Here is a 12615-nt window from a genome sequence, read left to right as displayed (position 1 = left end):
GCATTGAACGTCCTTTTCAGTATGCGTCTTGGTAAAGATGCCCTTCCACTCCTGCGTAGTTCCTGGATGCGGTAGAGTGCTCTCCGCTTCAGACGGCCACAGGCATTGTCTCGTGTGTCTGGGTTGCGATCACACCGAGGCAGCGTTTGTTGATGGTTCATGTTCTCACTGCGAGAGCATGACCATGGCAACATTGCGGTTAGCGGCTCGCTTTAAACAGAAAGCACGCCACTCCAGCCGCCCCCCGCATTGCTCCTTCTTCCCATGGGATTGAGGACGATGCGGCTGGCGATGGAGATGATCTGGGGACGGCAGCGGGTGCAGCTCCGCCAGGTACGCCCCCTCGGACCACCCGCCCCCCCCGGCACGCTCGTTGACTCACCTCCGTGCTCGAGGCAACAGCAGCTCGCCTTACAGCCAGCCTGCCTATCCTCTAGAGCTTGAGGTTGATGAGCTCGCCGCTGCATCAGAGAGTGTGGCGTCTGACGCTGATGACTCCCCTGGGCTGCCGCCTTCGGGCCAGCACGCCCATGCTGAGGCAGACGCGTAGATGTCCGATATGCTTGCCCGGGCTGCCACCAGCGTGGGGCTGGACTGGAATCCTCCGTCCTCCCCACAGCCATTGCGGTTGGATGACTGGTTCCTGGGGACTCTGCGCCGCTCACAGCCGCACCCCACCCAGTCCCATTTTTCCTGGAAGTGCATGATGAGCTGACATCTGCATGGAGGGAAAAGCCATTCGCTCATCCACTCGCTACCCTTGATGGTGGAACAGCCCACAAGTACACGGCGATTCCTCAGTTGGACAGGGCTGTTGAGCTCCACCTCTGTCCCGAAAACCCTACCACCTGGCCTGGTCGCCCTGTACTCCCCTCCAAGGCCTGTAGGACAATGTCGTCACTGACGGCCAAAGCCTACAGCGCCGCCGGACACGCCGCTTCCACCCTGCACACCAGCCCAAGGCACTCAAAGATATGCACGGGGGTAGCCCTGATCCCGACGTGCTGCAGAAACTGCGCTCAGCAACCAACCTCACCCTCAGAGCCACAAAGGTCACAGCACAGTCACTCGGGCAGGCGATGGCCACACTCATGGTCCAGGAACGTCATATGTGGCTGATCTTGGTCGAGATGCATGAGACTGACAAAGTGCACTTCCTCAACTCCCCTGTCTTCCAGTTCGGCCTCTTCGGAGACACCGTTGAGGACATTGCCCAGCAGTTCTCCACGGTGAAGAAACAGATGGAGGCCATCTCGCATATCCTTCCCCGCCGCAAGCCTGCCGCCATGGGCCATGCCCTGTCTGCTCACCGAGGGCGTCCTCCTGCGGCAAATAAACGCCCTGCTCCACCTCAACCCGGGCCCAGCTCTCAGCCCACGTTTCGAGCACCCCGTAGGAAGTCGACGCCCCCCCGTCTCACGGACCCCCTCGAGGACCCACAATGCTCCCAGGCGCTCCTGAGACAATCAACCCAGGGACCAAGACTGCCCTGCTGATCGCGCTCGCCTCCATCAAGAGGGTCGGGGACCTGCAAGTGTTCTCTGTTAGCGACACTTGCCTGGAGTTCGGTCCAGCAGACACACATATGATCCTAAGACCGCGACCGGGCTACGTGCCCAAGGTTCCTAACACACCCTTCAGAGACCAGGTAGTGAACCTGCAAGTGCTGCCCCGGGAGGAGGCAGATCCAGGAGGCAGATCCAGCCCCTTCGTTGCTGTGTCCGCTAGCCTGTCTGGTCTGATCCCACAGAAGAGCGCGTGGGGATGTATGTCCGGTATGTGCTTGGCGTACCTACTTGGACCACACGCAGAGCTTTAGACGTTCTGAGCAGCTCTTTGTCTGCTTTTGTGAACAGCGGAAAGGGAACCCTATCACACCCAGGCCATGCCCCCCCCTCCCCCTTGTGGGTCCGAGCACACTCAACAAGGAGTGTTGCGTCCTCGTGGGCACTGGCCAGGGGCACCTCCCTGGCAGACATATGTAGAGCAGCGGGTTGGGCAACACCTAATACCTTCGTGAGATTTTACAATCTCAGGGTTGAGTCAGTATCGGTAGAACTCGTTAACACGCTGACAGACTGGTCGGGTGGATCGCTTGCACCTAGCACCCTTCCCTCGAGTGGACCTGCATCTCCCTTAGGCAGTTCCATCTTCCCTCTGGTCACCGTGCTGTAGCAACTTCCTTCCTTGAGGCTGGATCTACCACCACGCCATTTTTCCACATGTGACCTGGCCCATGTGATGTATTCACCACTTTACCTCCCCGTCCCTGGGCAGGTGTGGTCTCCGCAGGGTCTTTTCCCCCTGAAAGAATAGGAAACTGGGTAAGACCCCCTTCCCTCGATGCGTTTAAGGGCCCCAGCCTTTTGGCTCTATGCGAGAAACATAGAGAGAAAAGAGGCCCGGCTAGGCTCAGCCCGTTCCCAGGTTGGCAAGCATCACCTTGTTCCCCTGCTTAGGGTAACCAAAAGGATTCCGACAACTTTTTATGGGGCATTGGAGAAGGGTACGTGCAGTCTGACACAACTGGTCGCCTTTGCACGTAAAATACCTGCCGCTCGTGTCAGCAGTACACGTACACGTCTCAGCGCATGGCGTGATTTCAATTGGACCCCTAGTGTTGCTTCTTCGACATAACGTCGAAGTGAGCGACAGACGGGGAATGTCTAGGTTACGGATGTAACCTCTGTTCCCTGATGGAGGGAGTGAGACGTTGTGTCCTCCCGGCCACATCGCTGAGCTGAGCCACTGTAGTGGCCGGACCATTTCCGGCTCCTCAGAAAATTCCTGAATGAACTCGACGTATTTCTACGCTTTTATACATGTATGTCCAGGACGGGGTATGCAAATACTGTCTGCCTAATTCCCATTGGCCTTTTTCATAGATCAGAGGCATATTCGGCACTCAAGAGAGACCCCTAGTGTCGCTTCTTTGACACAACTTCTCGTTCCCTCCATCAGGGAACGGAGGTTACATCCGTAACCTAGACGTTTTATGTACTCTGCATTTTACAGTGCTACACAATCAGTGGGCTGCAGCCATATGAGCTTCTTTTTTCTTTTCACCAAAGTTCATGCAATGACATCAATATACTCTATTGTATCATTGCTCATGACTGGTTTGGGGGGAAACAGAGGACTTCTCTCCTTTTTCCAGTTTGACAAGAAAAGGAAAAAACATAAATCCACTATCTAATGTTTAAAGTTTATACATCTTTCTCCAAAGATAGAAGGTCAAGCACTTCTCCATGGGGTGGTCACATATGATGTCATGGATGTTGTAAATTTCAAACCAGACTACCTAAACACAAAACTTGTGCAGTTTTGCTTTGCTCCAGTACTATACAGTTCACAAGAAAGACTAATTGTTGAAATTATACACGTGAACATCATATTCAAATTTATTGTGGCCATTGGGATTAGGAGCAGTCAAAATGTCCCGAAATCAGTTATGCATGATACGATAACCTTCAAGACTCTCTGTTATGGCTTTTACCTTAAATTACCTCAGAAAGTGACCTCAGTATTTAACAATGTGTATAAAAGCCAATTTCACATGAACATATGAAATGGGGTGTTCTGAATCGCAGGCAAGTTATACAGTGGAAAGAAAAAGTATGTGAACCCTTTGAAAATAGTTCGTTTTCTGCATTAATTGGTCGTAAAATGGGATCTCATCTTCATCAAACTTACAAGTACAGACAAACACAATGTGCTTAAGCTAACAACACACAAAAATTTTTATTTTTCATGTCATTATTGAACACATCCCATTAAACATTCACAGTTCTGTGGAAAAAGTAAGTGAACCCTTGGATGTAATAACTGGTCAATCCTCCTTTGGCAGCAATAACCTCAACCAAGCATTTCCGGTTGCTGCGGATTAGACCTCCACAACTTTCAAAATTAATTTTGGACCATTCTTCCTTACAGAACTGATTCAGCTTAGCCATATTCTTAGGATGTCTGGTGTGAACGGCTCTCTTGAGGTCATTCCATAGCATCTGTATTGGGTTATGGTCTGAGCACTGACTGGGCCACTCTAAAATTGATTTTTTTTATTGAAGCCATTCTGTAGTGGATTTACTTTGATGTTTAAGGTCATTGTCCTGCTACATTACCCAACTGTCATTATCCTGTAGGATATCTTGATAAACTTGGGACTTAATTTTTCCCTCGATAATGGCAAGTGATCCAGGCCCCTAAACAGCAAAGCAACCCCAAATCAAGTACGGCTCCCTCCACCGAAATTCACTGCTTGGAAGATGTTTTCATGTTGGCATGTGGTACCCTTTTTATGACATGTGTAGTGTGTGTTCTTCACAAACAATTCAAACTTAGTTTCATCTGTCCACAAAACATTTTCCCAGTAGCATTGTGGAGAATCAAGTTGGTCTTTGGCAAACTTCAGGCATGCAGCAATGTTTTAGTTGGAAAGCAGTAGCTTCCTTCGTGGTGTCCTGCCATGGATACCATTCTGGTTTAATGTTTTCAGTACAGTTGATTCAAGAACAGAGATGTAAAACAGTTACTATTATCCTTTCAAATCTTTAGCTGTCACTCTAGGGTTCGTTTTTACCTTGTTCAGCATTCTGCTGTGTACCCTTTGAGTCATCTAAACTGATCAGCAACAACATTAAAACCACTGACAGGTGAAGTGAATAACATTTATTATCTTGTTACAATGGCACCTGTTAAGGGGTGGTATACTATGAGGCAGCAAGTGAACAGTTAGTTCTTGAATTTAATTTGTTGGAAGCAGGAAAAATGGGCAAGCATAAGGATCTGAATGACTTTGACAAAGGCCAAATTGTGATGGCTAGATGACTGGGTCAGAGCATCTCCAAATTGGCAGGTCTTGTGGGGTGTTCCTGGAATGCAGTGATTAGTACCTACCAAACGTGGTCAAAGGAAGGACAGCCGGTGAACCGGTGACAGGGTCATGGGCACCCAAGGCTCACTGATGCGCGTGGGGAGTGAAGGCTAGCCTGTCTGGTCTGATCCCACAGAAGAGCTACTGTAGCACAAATTGCTGAAAAAAGTAATGCTGGCCATCATAGAAAGGTGTCAGAACACATAGTGCATCCCAGCTTGCTGTGTATGGGGCTGCGTAGCCACAGACCGGTCAGAGTGCCCATACTGACCCCTGTCCACCACTGAACGTGCTTACAATGGGCATGTGAGCATCAGAACTGGACCATGGAGCAATGTAAGAAGGTGGCCTGTCTGATGAATCACATTTTCTTTTAGATCATGTGGATGGCCGGGTGTGTGTGCATCATTTGCCTGGGGAAGAGATGGTAGCAGGGTGAATCATGGGAAGAAGGCAGGCCGGCAGAGGCAGTGTGATGCTCTGGGCAATGTTCTGCTGGGAAAACTTGGGTCATGGCATTCATGTGGATGTTACTTTGACATGTACCACCTACCTTAAGATTGTTGCAGACCACATACACCCCGTCATGGCATCTGTATTCTCTGATGGCAGTGGCCTTTTTCAGCAGGATAATGCACCCTGCCACACTTCAAAAGTTATTCAGGAATGGTTTGAGGAACATGACAAAGAGTTCAAGGTGTTGACTTGGCCTCCAAATTCCCCAGATCTCAATCCGATTGAGCATATATTGGATGTGCTGTACTAACAATTCCGATCCATGGAGGTCCCACCTCGCAACTTACAGGACTTAAAGGATCTGCTGCTAACGTCTTGGTGCTAGATACCACAGGACACATTCAGAGGTCTTGGTGAGTCCATGTCTCGATAGGTCAGAGCTGTTTTGTTGGGACCTACACGATATTAGGCAGGTGGTTTTAATGTTGTGGCTGACTGGTGTATGCTGGATGACCACTTCTAGGGAGAGTAGCCACAGTGATAAATTGTCTCCATTTATAGACAGTTTGTCTAAATGTGGACTCTTCTAGATATCTTTGTAACCCTTCCCAGCTTCATGCAAAGCAACAATTCTTGATCGTAGATCTTCTGAGATATATTTTTTGCGAGGCATGGTCCACGTCAGCAAATGCTACTTGTGAATAGCAAACTCAACATGTTTGAGTGCTTTTTATAAGTAAAAGTAGCTCTAACCAACACCTCCAATCTCACTTCCTTAATTGGATGCAAGGTTTGCTAACTCTAAACTCCTGACTCTAATTTGCTTTTGTTGACATCATTAGCCCAGGGGGTCACATCTGTTTCCCAACCTACAATGTGAATGATTTACTCAATATGTACAAGAACAATCCAATAATTTGTGTTTGCTCATTATTGTAATTTAGATGAAGTTTAACCCAGACAAATGTATACAGAAATGCAAGTAATTCTAAAGGGTTCACATACTTTTTCTTGCCACTATATTTGAAAGGCAGAGAAGTTTCCTTATGTTAATGGTATTGTTTGCAATCAAAATGCATGTTAAATATTCCTTCCTAAGTATTAGTGTGCTAATTCTAGTCTTGGAATAAAACAACAGATGCTGCTAAACAAATTGGATAAAAAATGTCTAGGAGAACAACTATGCCAAGAAATCACATTTTTTTTTTTCCTAAGCATGTGAGTGAAGAACAATCTTGTGTAACATTTAAAAACAGACTAAACAGTGATAGACCAGAACAGAAAAATCTTACTTTAACTATAAAAGAGCTGTAGGCCCGCTGAGATTAAATAATGTTTTGTTGTTGTTGTTGTTTTTGTTTTTTTGAGGATTTCACAGATTTTTTTAAAAAAAGTACTGGATTACTGAGGGTTATAAAAGTTATAAAAGGTCACAGGCTCCTCTTCAGAAAAGATACCCATAAACAAGAGACCCACCACATAATTTTAAACTAGTCTAGCTCCTCTCAATATCTTTTCTTGCTTGACTTATATTGATGTGCTTGAACAATGGCTGTTTGCTGTAAATGTTGAAGTTCAATCTTACACACCTTATTGGAAAATATATACTGTAAAGCTTATGGGATGTGAGGCCAATGCAGAATTAAACATTGCCAAAATAAATACAATGTATTATATTTTTCTTCCTTTAAAGACTCCCAAGCCTAAATAATGCAGGTAAAGTATATTTCACAATAAACCATGTCTCATTTATTAGACATAATAAGAGAATGAAGGATGATTTCCTCTTTAATTTTTGAAAACTTAAATTAAATAAATAATTCCTTTAAAGTCCAGGAGGTAATTTTTGTCCTCAATAAGGTATAAGAAAGTACAGTAAGAACACAGTGACTTTCCATAGTGGGGCAAATATAATTTAGTTCAGAAGTATTAAGGCAAACTTTGTGGTTTGTTTAGCCATTATTGCCAAAGTTCTGGATGTGAAGAAGAAGAAAAATAACAGAAGCTTGGACAGTTTCAAGGTATTTCTTTAACACCCATTGGTTTCCAAACCATCTCATTAAAGTTCTTGCCAAGAAATGTCAAAGATTGTGTAAAAATGAAATCAAGGAAATCAAATATAAAATGAAAGTAATCAAGTGAAGGTTTAATGTTAAATATGCCAAATAAAACAATAAAACAGATCTGGGATGAATCTGCTTCCAGGCTACATTTAGCAAACTCTCAATTTCCTTACTGCTTATTTTCCTTAATCCCTTAAACAGAAATAACTTCTTACATGATCTATGTCACCAGGCATAAACTTAGGGAGCTATTATTATGGATTTAAATATCCTATAGAGACATTAATCATTGTAATATATGATCTTTGTATAGAAAAACATTTTTAAAAAGTAAGAATTGTGCTAAGTTTGATATTATGAAGTTGTTCAAAGAACATCATGCCAGAGCTGACAAGTCAATGTTTTGGGTAGAAGACCTACTTGGAATACACATCCACAAATAGCACACTTTCAACTAAATGCTCTGTTCCAACACACTTAAACAATGACAGATAATTGGGTGTAGTTTATTAAGGCAATATAACAGAAGCTATATATGCAGCCGAAGCTCTATCTGGCTTTGCTTTGTTATCTGTGTGAGCAGCCATTCCTGTCGCCCACTCCAGCAGATAACCGTCATGGGAACCTGACCGCCAGTCTCCTACAGTGGCTTTCTGACCTTCAGTCACTGATAACAGAAGCTTTGTACAGTGGTTCAGCACATGGGAGTGATAAATACATCACCTTAATGCAGTAAGGTCCTAATAAACCTTGCCGACTAGCACAGTGGAAAATAGTATCAGTGTACACTAATTTGCTGAAATAACCCAAACCATCACTTCTTGCTCTTAATATTACAGACATTTTACATTATTGTGTCCAGGTTACTTATCTCAAATGCTGTTAACCATAACCTCAAGTATAAACAATACTAATATCAGAACTTATCCTTAGAAAGCATTATTAATTACTAAAAAACAATAAGAATAGCAATGAACATTTATAAGCATTGACACAAAATAATTACATATTAAGAACATATTGTAATTACCCTGTTATATGGCCACTAATTTAAAGCATTACCATATTATTTACAATATGCTTATATTTAATATGAACACAGTCAAATAAGAACATGGATGGATAATTATTTATTTGAATATTGTATGCAACAAGTTTGTTGTGAGATCTGAAGAACCTCATGCACATGTGCAACGAGCCATCAATGATGGCCCGTGAGGCTTATTTGCCTTTGCCCCACAGCCAATCAAAAGCTATGATCTTATGTATGCCAAGCTGTTGACATGAGCCTTGGAAGTAACTGCAATTGAGTGCAGACCTGTATAGTGAACTGCATTGGTAATTATAAAAGCTAAATTTATTCTAATATATTGCTGGTTGTATCAGTTGCAGAACACCACTCATCATTTCAATGAATTGTATGCCATTGCTTTGAAGTGTTGTTGATGGATGGGTTTGCATTAGATTAAGGAAAACAAACAGACTTTCAATATTGAGCAGCTATTGTAGTTTTGTTAGGTTGTTCATGGGAGTTAGTGAGATAATGTGCACAGCCGTTGATGATTTACCTAGTATATCTGGTTTGCCTTCATGGTCACTTAAACATTTTGACGTTAATGTGTTTTAGTGGTGTTTTGTGCTGAAATTATTAGGGATGTTTGTGTGTGGCATCATGTTCAGAGGTTGTTGCGCTAAAAAGTAAATCTTTATCCATCACTCTGATGGACCGAGCTGTAAAATTTCTGTCATGATCTATTTTTATCTGTTATACTTGTTTTCATTTTTATAAGTCCTAGAACTACATTTAGGGGCATAGCATCCATTATAATTTCATATACATGACAGTAGAAAGTTTTTTGACTCCTCATGCTTGAGCTAAGTGAAACCAAGGTGTTCTGGGGTGAAAGTTCTACCTGTCAGTCAATGAACTGATAATCTACCATTATACTCGTGATTTGTGAAAAAGGGAATAAAAGCCATTGTGTTTTAGCACCTCTGGTGTTCATTTCATCATGAAACTGCTGAGATACATGCAAGTAGCCATATAAAATACATTTTGAGATCAATGAGATCAGGTTGCTTTTATTGTTTTGCAGGCACTGTTCAAGAAATACAGAACTACTTTACAATGTAGTACAGTCACTGATTTAATGCTGTGATTAGGAATGGTTTTTATAAGGGATGGCAATAGATTTCAAATGTAATCGAATTAATTGCAATTAATCACATATAATTATTTGCTGAGAAAGCCCCTCAAAAACCAACAATTTAATATATAATGATGAAATAATTATAAATAATCATATTTAAATACTTAATTATATATACAGTATACAATTGTATATATATAATACTTAAAATAATATACAGCTATGGAAACAATTAAGACACCACTGCAAAATAATCTGTTTCTCTGGATTTACTATTTATATGTATGTGTTTGAGTAAAATTAAATGTTTTGTTTTGTTCTATAAAGTATAGTTTATAGTTTATAATCTCACCCAAATTCCAAATAAAATTATTGTCATTTAGAGCATTTATTTGCAGAAAATGACAATTAGCCAAAATAACAAAAAAGATGCAGGATTTTCAGATTTTGAATAATGCAAGAAAACAAGTTCATATTCATTTCTAAACAACATAATACTAATGTATTAACTTAGGAAGAGTTCAGAAATCAATATTTGGTGGAATAACCCTGACTTTCAATCACAGCTTTCATACATCTTGGCATGCTCTCTACCAGTTTTTCACATTGCTGTTGGGTGACTTCATGCCACTACTGGCACAATAATTCAAGCAGGTCAGTTTTGTTTGATGGCTTGTGGCCATCCACCTTCCTTTTGATCACATTCCAGAGGTTTTCAATTGGGTTCAGGTCTGGAGATTGGGCTGGCCATGAAAGGGTCTTGATCTGATGGTCCTCCATCCACACCTTCATTGTCTTGTCTGTGTGGCATGGAGCATTGTCCTGCTGGAAAAAACAATCCTCAGAGTTGGGGAACATTGTCAGAAAAGAAGGAAGCAAGTTTTCTTCCAGGATTACCTTGTACATGGCTTGATTCATTCATTTTACACAAAAAAGATCTGCCTGATTCCAGCCTCGCTTTCACAGCAATGTGAAAGACTGGTAGAGAGCATGCCAAGATGCATGAAAATTGTGATTGAAAATCAGGGTTATTCCACCAAATATTAATTTCTGAACTCTTCCTATGTTAAAAAAATAGTACTGTATTTTTTTTAAATGAATATGAATGCGATTTCTTTGCATTATTCGAAGTCTGAAAACACTGCATCTTTTTTGTTATTTTGACCAGTTGACATTTTCTCCAAAAAAATGCTCTAAATGATAAAAAGTTTATTTGAAATTTGGGAGAAATGTTTTCAGTACTTTATAGAATAAAACAAAAATGTTCATTTTACTCAAACACCTACAAACGGTAAATCCAGAGAAACTGATAAATTTGCAGTGTCGCTTGTCTCTTAATTTTGCAGTGTCTCAGTGTCTCTTAAAATAAAATAATTACATTATTGTTAAGCACTGATAAGACAATACAAAAAGTGGCTTTAGAATCCAATATATTGTTAATTAAGCCAATCATTGGCCGACAATTTATAGCAATCCATTTAGCAATTTAATTTGTCAATCAGTATAAGATTTATTATGAGGACTTGTCTAAGGATGCGTCAATGTAAACCAACATCAGATGAATGCTTCTGGAGAGTCTCACTTTGGTTGCGTAGCCCATAAGCATCATTTTTAGGTCACTGTGCCAAGTTAAATATAGTTTAATACTTAGAAAAACTTGAGATCCCTAAATTCGGATTTGCGCTCCATCAAGCTATGTTTTGAATGCAAGAACGCATCCTCGTGTTTTGTTGTCTGCTGAAGGGTTGGTTTGTATTGTGTATAAGCTGCCCATTGCCTGAAGTTTCGCTAAGTTTTGCTACAGGTGTAATTTCTAGCTTGAATTGCTCGGGAATCTTCATTATTACTGTCACGGGACATGATTAATTGCATAAAATTAATTCAAATCGACAGCCCTAGTTATTATCTCTTGATATGCTCTGTTTGCCTCTTCAAACATTTAGTAAACTAATAGTAAATTTGCAGTAATCTTTAGCACAGCAGTACACACACTTTTGACAAATCCTCTTTTTGAGTGACATCACTTGTCATCACATGATCCTGGCCTCCAGGGTTCTTGATGGAGGTCAACATTCTAATTGTTTGTCACCTGTCGCCTGGCGCCCCAGTTCTACCCACATTGACACCCACTGATAATAAGGCCAGTGCTTCTCTATCGACCTCTCTTCCTGTTTACTTTAACCACAACTCAGCAGCAACACCCAAGAAGAATGAGGTGGGGACCAACTTGAATAGAATTTACATAGTACTATCTTTCAGCCTCTGGGTTTATCATGTCAACATTACTGCAGTTTAGGAATACAGCCAAATTGAGACACATGAATCACTTCATCTGCCAAATTTTGAGCTGACAGGAATATTTATCACAAACATGCAGCAACTATTGAGAAGATGAATTGCACAAAAATGTTCCAAACAAACTGTCAAAATGAGCTCTCAAAAACCCTTTCTGCAACCTATGTGTCCCTTAATGGCTATAACTTTTTTTAATTTATTTTTATTGTTTCCTCTATCCAAACATGGAAGCAATTTCAGTACACTGCCAATAACGTGTGATTGCCCTCATTTCACCCTATTGTGTGCCTGATCCCTCAAGCGAGATGAAGTGGAGCAACTCCAGCTGCTGAGGTTACTATCACATCTGGATCTATTCTTACTTGATCTACCTGTGATGGGACTCTGTTCACTGAAAGGATGTCCGGACACTTCCAATCAGATTAGAATCTGCCAAAGACAGTGCTTTGATTTGTAGACCCTGCACCATGATGTAACTTGTTGGTTTTGGCTTTAATTGAAAGCATCCATTTATTCCCCTTTTGGATGAGTGATTTCTGCAATACATGTAAAGATAATTAGCAGAAAATGTGCAGAAAGCTTTCTATAAATTAAAGGAATAGTTCACCCCAAAATAATTTAGTGATCCTCATGTCCTTCCAAACCCATGACTTTCTTTCTTCTGCAGAACACAAAAGGATATATTTTTTAAAGATCATCATTTCTTTGCTTGACAAAATGCATTACTTTCTTCTTAGGAAAGAAAACAAAACAATATGTAACAATATAATGCTTTATT

Source organism: Xyrauchen texanus, chromosome 15, assembly GCF_025860055.1.
Source record: "Xyrauchen texanus isolate HMW12.3.18 chromosome 15, RBS_HiC_50CHRs, whole genome shotgun sequence".
NCBI classification, from domain to species: Eukaryota; Metazoa; Chordata; class Actinopteri; order Cypriniformes; family Catostomidae; genus Xyrauchen; species Xyrauchen texanus.
This window is presented reverse-complemented; position numbering follows the sequence as displayed.